The sequence below is a fragment of the Octodon degus genome, unplaced genomic scaffold (assembly GCF_000260255.1).
Source record: "Octodon degus isolate 3935 unplaced genomic scaffold, OctDeg1.0 scaffold00038, whole genome shotgun sequence".
Lineage (NCBI taxonomy): Eukaryota > Metazoa > Chordata > Mammalia > Rodentia > Octodontidae > Octodon > Octodon degus.
The window spans coordinates 6501847-6515160 of NW_004524614.1; positions in this window are offsets into that span (position 1 = coordinate 6501847).

Genomic DNA, 13314 nt, shown 5'->3' on the forward strand with positions numbered 1-13314 from the left:
AGACTCATCCCAATTCCAATTTGATTCATCCATTCATGACATTTTTCTTCAAAGTCTATAATAGCCTAAATAGTCTGCTGGACTCCAGGATTTCCCAGGCTGTATCTGGGTAGGGTGAGATAAAAATGTTCTCAGCAGCAGGAGAAGGCAAGAAGAAATGTATCAATATTTGTAAGAAACACCAAGCAATGCTGTTTACATCCTAGCCCAGCACATGTTCTCTTGTGACCTGACCAGAAGATCCTGGGTAGTTTTGCTGTCCCTGTGCCAAAGAATAGCTCTTCTGGTCTGTCCCTGCTCCCCAAGGAACAATGCTCAGAGCAGGCCTGGGTCTCCACCATAGATCCCTGAGATGTTTTGTGACCAGCAAGGAAGACGGTCAGAAAATTGAAATGTCCAGGATAACTAGGAAGCATCGCATTGCTTCCATGGTTTTATTATTTTTCTCAACCCTGCAGGAAAGAGGAGAAAGGAGATAAGAACTTCCTTTAGCTACTGCACCTCTTTTCATCCTGTCATTCAAGTCTCTAGGGCAAGTTACTACTTGCCTACTGTTGCTGCAGCCCTTCACTCACTTGTGGCTGTTTGTCCTTTTGCCTGTACTTAGGGACAAATGAACTACATTGTGGAGCTAATGTGTTCCTAGTGAATAGGTGATCAAATCAGTAGCATCCAGAACATCGTCATTTTCCAGTGTGACCCAAAGTATACCATTTACCAGACTAGAAAGACGCTCAGTCTTTGTTGGGAGTGGCTGAAGTTGGAAATTGGCTGTATGTGTGAGGGAAGGGCAGAGCCAGAGTGCCTGAAGCAGTCAAGCTACCTCAGTTTTGAGAATAGAATCCTGCCTGTAAAATTTCAATCATTAGTTGTTAAGCAATCTGCTGTCTGGTGATACTAACTTTGCAAAGGTATAGATAAACACCCCTACTATTGTTCAATCCTCTTTTTCCATCCTGTAAAGAGACCTCTAACTGATCCAGTTCTTGTCTCTTGTCTATCTTTTCCTCATTCCCACTGCTGTTCCTCCCTAGGATATACCAAGAGACCAATGAGTTCTTACAAGTTGTTTATAGTAGGATATCATTACTTGAATTTTCTCTTCAAACCTTTCCATTCCTTCACACTAGGCAAGGTAAACCCTGACCCTCTCAGTCTCATATAGGGAACTCCATGTTAGTGCATGTGGCACACTTTATGAAAAAGCCTATGATATAGCACAGAAGGCCTCAGTAAATGTGAGAAGGATCAAGCAATACTGCCTCAGAATGCTTTAAATGAATAAATTGAATGAAAAAAATTTAAATTCATTTTGAATACAACCTGGATAGAATGAACAAAAGAAAAAATAAAAGAACATGTCAAGATATAGGAACTGTGACAGACAAAATCATTCCTTTTGTTAAAGAAAAGAATTATTCTGACACTTATTAAGATGATAAGAAATGGTATTCAGAGCTATTGTGAGTAAGCATCAAGATTTTTCCCTAGCACAAAAGAGATTGAGATCAGCTCCAATCATAGCGAAGAAATGGGCTTCATAGCCACTAAGTAGAATAATGGGATTCATGGGTGAATAATTGCTAACAGAAGAGAACAAGAGCAGGGGGATTCTTACTAAACTGACTTGACAAGATTCTTGAAGAAGGCAGGTTAAATGGTCAGATATCAAGAGAGGAAGGAATTGCTATCTATCCCCAGGATGAAGACAAGACCAAAGGACAATGTCTAGTTGAAAAGAAGGCTCAAAGAATCCTTTCTAAAATTTGTTCAAGAAGACAGCCCTATCCAAGAATGGTAACACATGCTTGTAATCTCAGATACTCAGGAGGCTAAGGCAGAAGTATCACAAGTTCAAGGCCAGCCTGGGAAACTTAGACCTTTTCTAAAAAAAAAAAAGTGTGTGTGTGTGTGTGTGTGTGTTTGTGTGTGTCTTTGTTACTTTATACTTGTTAACAAATCTAAATGAATATATATATATATATATATATTTTTTTTAACAACTTATGCCAAATTCCCCATTATTTTCTCAAAAGGAACTTCAATAAGCAAGCTTTCAATAACAGAGATGTTAGAAATGGTAGTGTATTACACTCTTTCTTGACTGGTTTAGAAAGATCAGAGCTACTTTGAGAGCAGATACCTGGGACCTAAAACAAAGGGCTTAGGGAAAACTCCTTTTCCAAATAAAACTAGCCATTTGCTGAAGAAGTGATAATTCCTGGTAGAAATTTTTATGCCAAGGGTTTAAAGGTTTAAGGGCCTAGGAACTTGATATTTTTGTTTATTTACTTATTCATTCTACAAATATTTACTAAATGTCTACTGCAGGCTGTGCTAGGCACTTGGATGGAATTATGGGGGTCAGAGTGACAGACCCTGGCTTCACTGAATTTACATAGAACTTTACAAATATGTAAATATGTCCCCCAAAATCATGTGTTTAAAACATGAAGATTAAAGCCTGTTTAATCCTCAATGCAATAACACTGTGAGACAGGACCTAATGAGAGGTGTTCAGTTTCTATGGGCTCCACACCCATGCATGAAATAGTTCTGGTTATAAAAGGGCTGGAGCCTATGATTTTGATTTTCTTTCCTCTTCCAATCTCTCTTTGTCCTTCTGCCATGGGATGACACAGCAGGAAGGCCCTCATCATATGAAGGTCATACAGTCCTGGATTCACCATCCTCTAAATCCATGAGCCATTAAATTCCTGTTTACTGTACACTCTCAGGCATTCTGTCATAGCAGCACAAGGTGGACTAAGATGCTTGTCAAATCAGAACTTTACAAATACATAGAAAAATTATCTAAAGAAAAGGAGTACTATGTGGTGATAGAGCATACAAGGAAGAGCTAACCTTTCATGGAGTTGAAGAAATAGTTTTAATCATTCTAAGGAAGTAATAATTGAACTGCATGCTCCATCTTTAGTAGATAAGGAAGTCAAGGAATGAGCACCCTAAATATAATACTGCCAAAATAAATGGCAGAGCATGAAGCTCTCATGTAGCAAAAACACATAGAACAGAAGCATAAGGGATAGGAAGAGGCCATCAGGCCATCCTGGAGAGGGGAGCAGACACAGGCAGAAGAGGTAAGAAAGACAAATGCATTTTGGCTGCTTTGACAAACAGGCTAGTGTTTTGGAGGAATATGCAACAGGTGGTGTGGTGTGTCCATAAAATCTCTCATGCACAGAATGATCAAAGAACCAGAAAAGGGCTGACTGAACTCAAGACAACCGCCTTCGGGTTGTCAGCTGAGTAGTGAGGCATTACTCAGACAAAGACAGCAGAAGAGAAGCATGGAGGTAAAAGCATGTTAATGACCTGGTAGAAAATGGGGTACAGGGCCAGGGAGATGGCTCAGTAGAATAAGCGTTTGCCCGTCAAGCACAAGGGCCTGAGTTCAATCCCTGGTTCCAGAAAAAAAAAGTGGGGGAGGGGAAAGAAAACAGAAGGATCACTAGGAGTCTGATCTGCATAGTGAGACCCTGTAGACCCTGTATAAATACATTTATTAAAAAAGAAAAAACTTTACCAATAATAAAAAAAAGAAAATGGAGTACAGAAAAGGGAAAATTAGGAAGGTTTTTAAAAGAGAGCTTGGCTTTGGATTACTTAATCAGATGGATGATAAAGCTACAGAAACTGATGTGGTGCCTTCTGAATTTAATGACTGAGGTCCTTGGCATGATTTTTATATCATGTTAGTAATATTAGTAGTTATTAATGTAAAAACTAAAACTCAGCATGTCACAATAGAAATAGAGCACATGTACATGGCCTACCTTTATATTTTATCCAGGCTACCTACCTTTGGGTGGCACCACCCACATCCAGGGTGGGGCGCTCTTAATCCCAGCATCTCATCCTTAATCTCAGCACTACATTCACTATATTCATGCACCTCTGAAAAGCTCCACCTATGATACATGAGTTTTTGGGGGGAGGGAAGGACATCTAGATAGAAGCCATAATAAAGGGTGAAAAATAGGCTAGGAATTTTAATGATAATAATCTTGTAATAAGGTACTCATTATGTGATTACATGACTATATACATAACTAGTTATCTGACCCAAAGTTTTAAGATAATAAATGATACATAAAAAATGAAGACAAAGATGCCAAGTTTTATCCTTATTTTGTTTACCCATTGGGTAGCTGCAAATCCAGTTTCTACATCCCTGACTGCCTCAGAAGAAAACAGATTATAGTTTTAATGAATAATAGATTCAGAGCATAGGAATTTGCTTGACCTCTGCAAAGTTGGAGCAAAGGAAAGTTTGTCACTGAAAAGATTAGCATTGAAAAGAAGCCTCATACTTTGCAGCAGGACAATAAGAAAATGTCTTGAGGGCATGTCGGGAATTTATAAAATCCCATCCTTCACAGGCTCAAGGGTCCAAAAGTGAAAGACTTCTTTCTTTAAGAAGAAAAACCTAGGGCATTGTGTTCCAGAAGGACCACCTAGGAAATGGGATTTCAGTTCATAGGGCTCAACCACCCAGGTACTCGGAGGTCTCTGTAACCATGATGCAAAAGAGCTCAGGTTGGCATCAGACCTTGAAATCATTCACATGGCACTCATTTCAGAGTCATGTTAAATGCAAGGCTTGTGGGCTCAGGAAGGCTTCTTCCTAGATTTCAGAAAAAGGGCTGGGAAACCAGGCAATATGTCCCTGACAGGGCAATGTGAGAGTGAAGCTAAAAGTGCAAGGGAAAACCCAGAAAGTTGGAGGAGCTAGAAAAGAACATCTGAAAAAATCTAGAGGAATAAGCAAAACCAGCTCAAGAGAGAAGCCAAAGGACTTCAATTACTGGCAACACTATAGAGATTGGGCCAACCAAACTCTTCAGAGTTCTTATCTTGTAACTACAACTTGCTGTGTATACTGGAAATGGCATGGAAATACAGGTTTTAATGTTTGTTCTGTTGGATTTCGGTCTTGCTTTGGCCAGCTGCTTTCTATTTTCACATTTCTCACTTTTGGGATGGGAATATTTATCTTGTGCCACTGTATGTCAGGATTGTTTATCTTTTTTTTATTTTTATAGGCTCTCATAGCTAGGAGTTTACTTTGAGTCTCAGAGAAGATTCTGGACTTGACCTTTTCAGCAGTGCTGGAACTGTTAGGATGCAATGACTCTTAAAGATAGACTTAACTATATTTACATAAAGTGATGCATATCACTTTTGGGGACCATGGACAGAATGCTATGATTTAGGTCTAGATTTCCTCCTAAAGCCTCATATACTCAAAGGTGGACCTTTCGAAAGTGATTGGATTTGGGCAGTACAGCTAACTTCCCCTTAGGCGGTGGAGTCTGGTTAAAAGAGGTCGGTTACTGGGACCATGACCAGGAAGGATTTCTTTCCTTTCTCTGCTCTTCCCTTTGTTATCTGCTCCCTGTCTATCATTCCATGAGCAACTCTCCTCTACCATCCCCCTTTGCCATGGCATTCTCCCTTGGATATGCCCAACCAAGAAAGAACTGAAGCTTCTAAAACACGAGCCAACTTCTTTTTATTCTTTTTTTTAACTTTTTTTCATATTTTTAGTGGTGCCAGGGAACAAACTTGGGACCTTGTGCTTGGCAGGTATGCACTTATGCCACTGAGCTATATCCCCAGCCCCAACTTCTATTGCTTTAAGTGGTGAGTATTACCTATTGTTTCCCAGCAACAAGGAAAGTAACTAAGACAATAAGCTTGGAGTCAACATAAGCTTTCAAATACCTTTCTCATTATTTTGATGTTTCCATTTCTCCTGATTATTGGAGTTCCCCAAACCAATATCTGCAAAACTGTTGTCTAGAAAATTGCACATTGATTCCAAAATCATATACCACTTGCTTTCCCTTTTCTGAGAATAATCCCCAGAATGAATTTGAGAAAATCTCCCCTTTTTGGCTAACAAGTGGATCCTTTACCTCTGAAAACTATCATGTCAGCATCCTCTCCAAAAATAAACATTCACTTGCTCCTTAACATGATAATTAATACCAGTAAGCTAGCCATCCCTCCTATTACGGAAGCTCCTTGCTCCAATCATAAGAACATATTGGGTTCTTTCCTTCACCTGTAGCCAACTAGTCTTCACATTCTAGGAGCCACCCAAAGAAAAGACTTCTTAAGTAATACTGAACATTCAAGATGTTTTCCCATATAATTTTATTCCTAAAGACTACCATAGTGAGCACATATAAGCTACACAATACCGTAAATCTTTCCAGAATTTAATTTTATATAAAATATGTATCCATATCAATCACTGTGAAAGTCACAATCTTCATTCCTAATATTACTTTTTTTTTTTTTTTTTTTGGTGGAACCGGGGATTGAACTCAGGCCCTTGCACTTGCCAGGGAAGTTCTTATTCCACTGCACCATCTCCCCAGCCCCAATATTACATTTTAAAATCTTCATCACAAATTGTATAGTAGTTTGTAATACAAGTTGAGTATCCTAATATGGAAATCTAAAGTTTTTCAAAATCAGAAACATTTTTGGTACCATCATGATACCATCATAGGAAAATTTCACACCTAACCTCATGGGAGAGCTTATACTCAACAAAGTAGAAAAAGTTACATAAAATTATATTCGGGCTATTTGTGTAAGATATATATGAAATATAGCTAATGTTACATTTAGAATTAGGTCTCATTCCAAAAATATATGTGCAAGTATCCTAAACTGTGGAAAAATGGAGTTAAGATATGTATGGAGGTAAAATCTGAAACACTTGTCCCAACCTTTTTGGATAAGATACGTTCTATCCATAATTCTTTTCATGATACAGATTTCTACATGCCTAGTACATCCCAAGAACTATTGTAGGCTCCAGAGGTATAAGAAGTATACCATTGTTATCTTCTACCCAGTACAAAAGACATACGAGCATACATAATACAAAGAATATCTTATAAGTGCTATGAAGACAATAAAGTTAGGGTAAGGGCAGGAGGAGTAAGTGGAGTGAGTGGAATCCTGTATCTGGTGATAACATGGAAGGTCCATCTGAAAAAGTGATTGGAATAGTGTGAAGAAGACATACTTGTGAAAATACATCTCAGAGCTGAAGGGATTACAAAATGCAGATGGTGTGATAGTGATAGTTTTCAAATGTTAGAAAAGTAGCAAAAGGCTGTGATTGTTACTATAAGACCACAGAGCAGTATATAAAGAAGTGAAGCCCAAGAGTAAGACCCACCACCCATGGGATGGCTTGTATGGTAAGTAACATCAGAAGTACTATTTAATATGACTAGTGTATGACTTGGTTTCCATGTGTAAAGGATCACCCTGATTGCTCTCTGGAGGATGGATTATAGTAGCAAGTCTAGAAGATAACAAAAGAGGCCAGTTAAGAGGCTACTGACATAACTTAGACAATTGGTCCAGTGGTCTCAACTGTGATGATAGAGAAGGTATGATGGGCTTATGCCCTCATCATAAAACCACTGCAAGTTGAAAAAATAAGTCAAAAGTGTGTTTAGTATACCTAACCTACTGAATATCCTAGGTTAGCAAGTGGAGTATCAGTTCTTTCCCCATGGTGGACACAAAACTAACTGGGAGCTATATTGTTGCTGCCCAGCATCATGGCAGGGATTGGGCCACATAGTACTACCTGGGGGAAAGCATTCAAATTTAAAATTCTGTGTATGGTTTCTACTAAATTATATTGTTTTTGCATCATTGTAAAACAAAAAGTCGAAGTAAGTTGTAAGTTGAACTATTATTGAACCTACCTTTTCACTGTTCCACTTATCAGGCATGCCTATGGCAAGTCACCAATCTCCTGCCAGAGTTATGTATATGGGCAGGAAAGAAAGAAAGAGTAAGAGATAAAATAAGGGTGGGGCAGGGATCTGGGATGACCAGAAGTTGCTTTTAAGAATAAAACACCCAGTATTTCCAGCTAGCCACAATTTTATTACCTATGCAGCGGGAGGGGCCTGGTATTTTTCCTGGAACAGAGTAGAAGTATCCATTGAGTGGGCAAGTTTAACATCATAAAGACAACAAGTCAAGATCCCTCCCACACCTAGGTATTAGTCTTCTTGTACTATCCTTAGTAGAATTCATCCTGCTCTGTAAGCCTCATTGACAAAGAGGAAGCTGGATTTCTGCATTCTAAAACCCACCCACAAGGTAAGGGCAAATCAATTTATAATTTGTGATCCCCAACATTGAATCATTATAAATTAGGTACTATCTATATTTTGAAGACAGACCATAATATTGCTGGATTATATTTGGGGAAGGCAGTGAAAGGAAAAAGGCATTAAAGATGTCTTCTTGGTTGTCAGTCTGGACAGTGAGTGAACTGTAAAGCTGTTAACTAAGATGAAGAAAACTAGGGGAATACCACTTTGGTCACCTCAGTCTACGGGTGCATTTGGCATGACAGCCAGGTTTTGCTATATCAAACAAATCAATAGTATTTATGCAGGGCAGGGCCAGACTTATTAATTAGAATGCCTAAATTCTAATTATAATCATGCCATGAGGCTTTCATCTATTATAATTCAATAAACCCTTCTGGGGACCCTACTTGTTTTGCTTAAGTGGCTGTTTGAAGAAAATAAGAATATAACTCATAATGTCAGAATTAATCAATATATTCATTATATATGGGAACATTGTCATATAAAACTTTCAAAATATGATGTCTTTCTGGGTTTTTCAAAGTGAGTGTCAAGCAAAATTTATCATCAGTAGAATAAGAAAGGGGAAAAATATCTTTATTGACGTTTCCTGCTCTCAGGTTTGAAATAAAATAAATAACACACTACTAGTAACTCTACTCTGAGACAGTTTCAGGACCTTGCTTTACAAGATTCATGAAACAAATTCCTCTTGTTTGCAAGCCAAGAAACTTGTATTTTTATACAATTGTGCTCACTACGTTTGGCTGTCACTCAGTCACCAGCATTTGTTGGACACCCACTAAAGCAGAAAATTGTCAACTAGGATGAAAAGACTTTCTTAAAAGAACAGTCACAGGATCTGTGGCTAGAAGCTTGTAATCTAAAGAAAGAAAGAGTGCCACCTCCCAGGACATTACAAACAGAACATGTCATCAACATCGAGTAACTCCTGGTATACATTTTTTTTTCAATTTTCTGTCATTTACTCCTATATTGGTCAATGATGTAAAAAATAAAATCCTAGAGTTACTACTGGCTTAGCCTTGAATAGTGCCTAACATACAATAGGCATTGAATAATATGTGTTAGATAGATTAATGTCATAAAAAATTAGTGGCATGCAACTTGTAACATACATTTATGTAAATTAGGAATTAAGGTTATATCATTTGCAGTGGTTGATACAGATCTTCTTTATAGGAAATTAAATTCAAGAAGGATTGATTTTGTAACTACCATTGTGTGCCTTCATGGAATCTGAGGAAAGAATGCAAGTCAATCACATTCTTAAGCTATCCTGTTGTTTGGGGGAATTTGTAGTACCCCCTGTTAAAAATATTTTTCTGCCCGAGATATAGCTCAGTAATATAATTAATGCTGAACATGTGACTTGAGTTCCTGTCATAAAAACTAACTTACTTTTTAAAAATATTAAATATATATCATAGCAGAATACAAAGTCAACAGTTTTCTCAAAAAATCAATAGCAGGGCTGGTGAGATGGCTCAGTGGTCTAAAGCACCTACTTAGATCAAGCTTAGCAAAGCACAGGACCACGGTTCAATCCCCCAGCACTACATGCCAGCCATCCCCGCCCCCTGGTGGGTTGAGCTGGCCACACACACACACACACACACACACACAAAATAAATAAATAAATTTTAAAAAATCAATAGCATTTCTATACAAAAACAACAAACACACTGAGAGAAAAATTAAGGAAACCATGCCTTTCACAACAACATCCAAGAAAAGAGAAATACTTAGGAATCAATCTAACAAAGGTAGTAAAAGATTTATACAGTTAAAATTACAGTATTCTGAAAAAAGAGATAAAAGAGGATGCCAGAAAATGGAAAGACATTCTTTGCTTATGGATAGGAAGAATGAACATTGTGAAAATGGCCATATTTCCAAAATTGTTATATAGGTTCAATGAATCTCAATTAAAATACCATCTGTATACCTCACAGATCTAGGGAAAACATTCCTAAAATTCATCTGGAAACCAGACGAGATCTTTAATAACAAAAGCAATTGTGGGTAACAAAGGAAATGCAGGAGGCAGCACAATCCCTGGCTTGAAATTATACTAAAAGGTACTGTGATAAAATCAGCACAGTACTGGCAAAAAAAAAAAAAAAAAAAGATCAATGGAACAGATTAGAAGATGCAGACATGACTACAAACATTCTCATCTTATCTTTGACAAAGGGGCAAGCATGTTTACTGGAAGAAAAAGTCTCTTTAACAAATGGTGCTGAAAAAACTGGCTTTCCTCATGTGAAAGGCTAAAGGGAGGCCATGTCTATCACCATGTACTAAACTAAAGTCAAAATGGATCAAAGATTTAAACATTAAAATAGAAACACTAAATCTACTGAAGGAGAAAGTAGGTAATAATGTTGAAGACATAAGGGTCGGCAGAGAGTTCATGAACAGGATTTTTTTTTTTGGGGGGGGGGCTGGCTAAAGCTACCTTAAGGGTGGGTCTAGAAACTGGGGTCCCCTGCGCCTGACTGGGTTTGCCAGAGCAGGTGCTTAAACAACTGAGCTAACCCACAAGACCACGAGAGTTCATAAACAAAAACCAAACTGCACAGGAAGTACTTCAAAGAATCAACAAGTGGGATCTTATCTTTTTGAAATGTTTCTGCAGACCAAAAAATCACCAATAGAATAAAAAGAAAACCCACAAATTGGGAAACAAATTTAACCAACTGTCCCTTAGACAAAGGACTTCTATCTAGAACATATGACAAAATTTAAAAAATCAGACCCCAAAAATTCAAAGACCTAATCCCAAAATGGGCATCTGAGATAAATATATACTTTTCAGATGAAGAAATACAAGTGAAAAATAAATATATGAAAAAAAATGTTCAACAACATTGGTTCTTTGAGAAATGAAAATTAAAACAACACTGAGATTCCATCTCACCCCAGAAGGAATGGCTAGCATCAAGAAGTACACCAATAACAAATTCTGGAGGAGCTGTGAAGAAAACTGAACACTTTTCCACTGTTGGTAGGAGTGCAGACTGGTACAACTGCTATGGAAATCAGTGTGAAGATTCCTCAGAACACTAGGATTGGAAGTCCCATTGAACCCAGCTATACCCTACCTGGGTATTTTTCCAGAAGACTGAAAGTATCATACCCCAGAAATATACGTACACCCATGTTTACAGCAGTGCAATTTGTCATGGTTATCTCTTGGAAACAACCTAATTACCCATCGACTGAGGAATGGATTTTAAAAAAGATGTGTATTTCTATATAATGGAGTATTACTCAACTTAAAAAAGATAAAATTGATATTTTATAGGTAAATGGATGTAACTAGAGACTATACTCATAAGTGAAATAAATCAGACCCACATGTGTGAAAAAATTATATGTAATATATACATGTCACATAATTATATAAGATGCATTGCATTTATAAGTATAATCTATGATATATTACTATATATTATATAGAAAATATATTACATAACAATATATATTTTTCTCCAAAAATATGTGCATTTTATGTCTGCAGTTCTAAAAGCAAACATTCCTGTGGAGATGATAAGCCAGCACCTATGGAATGAAACAAAGGTTTCATCCTTGTTAGCTCCCTTTGAGGCAGTCCTCAGGCAGTGCTATAGGGCAGCCTTGCTGTTACTCTTAGATTAGTCATGGTCTAGGACCTGTATCTGTCTATGATATTTGAGGCCATCCATACTTTTCTATGATTTTCTTTGCCAACGAATAAAAATCATCCCTACTCCCTTACCCATAGCTACCCCCTCTCTTTTTTTAGGTTGGGTTCCTCAGAAGCAGATAGTGAGATAGGGATCTTGAAGAACCTAAGTTGTGAGGGGATGGCACTGAAGGAAAACCTAGGACAAAGGAGGAAGCAGGATAGGAAGATGGTAAGGCTGCAGCGTTGTTTCTTGGTATGAATCCTACTCAAAACTATCAGTCCTCCACATCAACTGCTAAGTGGGCCATCATAGTATTCCCTTATGTGAAACATGCTACTTCCATACTACAATGGCTACCAAAGGTGGATTGGTATTATTCTTGGTATATTGCTTCTTTAGTTTTAGGAAGTATAAGTTGCCATGCTTTCTTCCTCATATTTGAGATGTGACATCTTGCCACAGGACATTGGACCTCTAAAACTTTCCTGATATATCTCCTGTATTTTTGAAGTTCCTGTTTTACTGTTCGGAGTATACATATCTTACCAAGATCAAGGCACTTGCCATTTCCTAATGACGTTTATCTACATGTCCCTCAAAAAGCCTCATGTGCTTGTGGGTGAGCCTTTTGGGAGGTGGCTGGATAATGGATGTGTGATAGTGGGATTAAGAGTGTGTGAAAACTCCATTAGTCCACAGATTGGCTTAGCAGAGTTCTGGGTGTGGATTTGGAAGGCCCACCCTTGATGGGACGACACCATCCAGTAGGTGAGAAAGGAAGGTTTGCTGTTGCTGCTTGCTGCCTTTTGCTCACCATGCCATGGACTTTTTCTCCTCTGTGATACCCCTCTGCCAGCCCACCCTGCCTTGGAATCAGCTGACTCTGGACTAAAACCTGTACAAACTGTGAACTGAAATCAATGCTTCCTCCTCTTACCTTGGATGTCAGGTATTTTGTCCCCATAATGAAAAAGTAAATAAAACACCACTTTTTGCTCATCCAGTCAGATTAACATGATTTTGATGATCTTGTTAATGTAGTGGACCAGTATTTTCAGGTGTCTTGCATCCTTTTAGTCTTAACTGTGGCAGAGAATAGAGGAATGAACAGAGCCCTGGGACAAGGATTTAGTCCATAATGTTTTTATCATGTGATATTAACTGCTTCTGACCCACATTTTTAAGTGGCATAGACAAGAATACAATTGCCAAATTAATGTCCATGTGCCACACAGCAGAGTTTGTATCTACCTGCTCTACTAGATGTTACCACATTGTGCACATGAGCCTATGAGTTGGTTAGATTTGCAGGTAGAGCATTGTCATCCACCTTGATCCATCTGGTTTACAAGGGTGAGACTGGTAAATTAAATGAGCATGTAATGAGGAACACAAACCTTGCATCCTTTAATTTTATGAGAGTACTACTACCCTCTGCCATTCCATGTGAGACG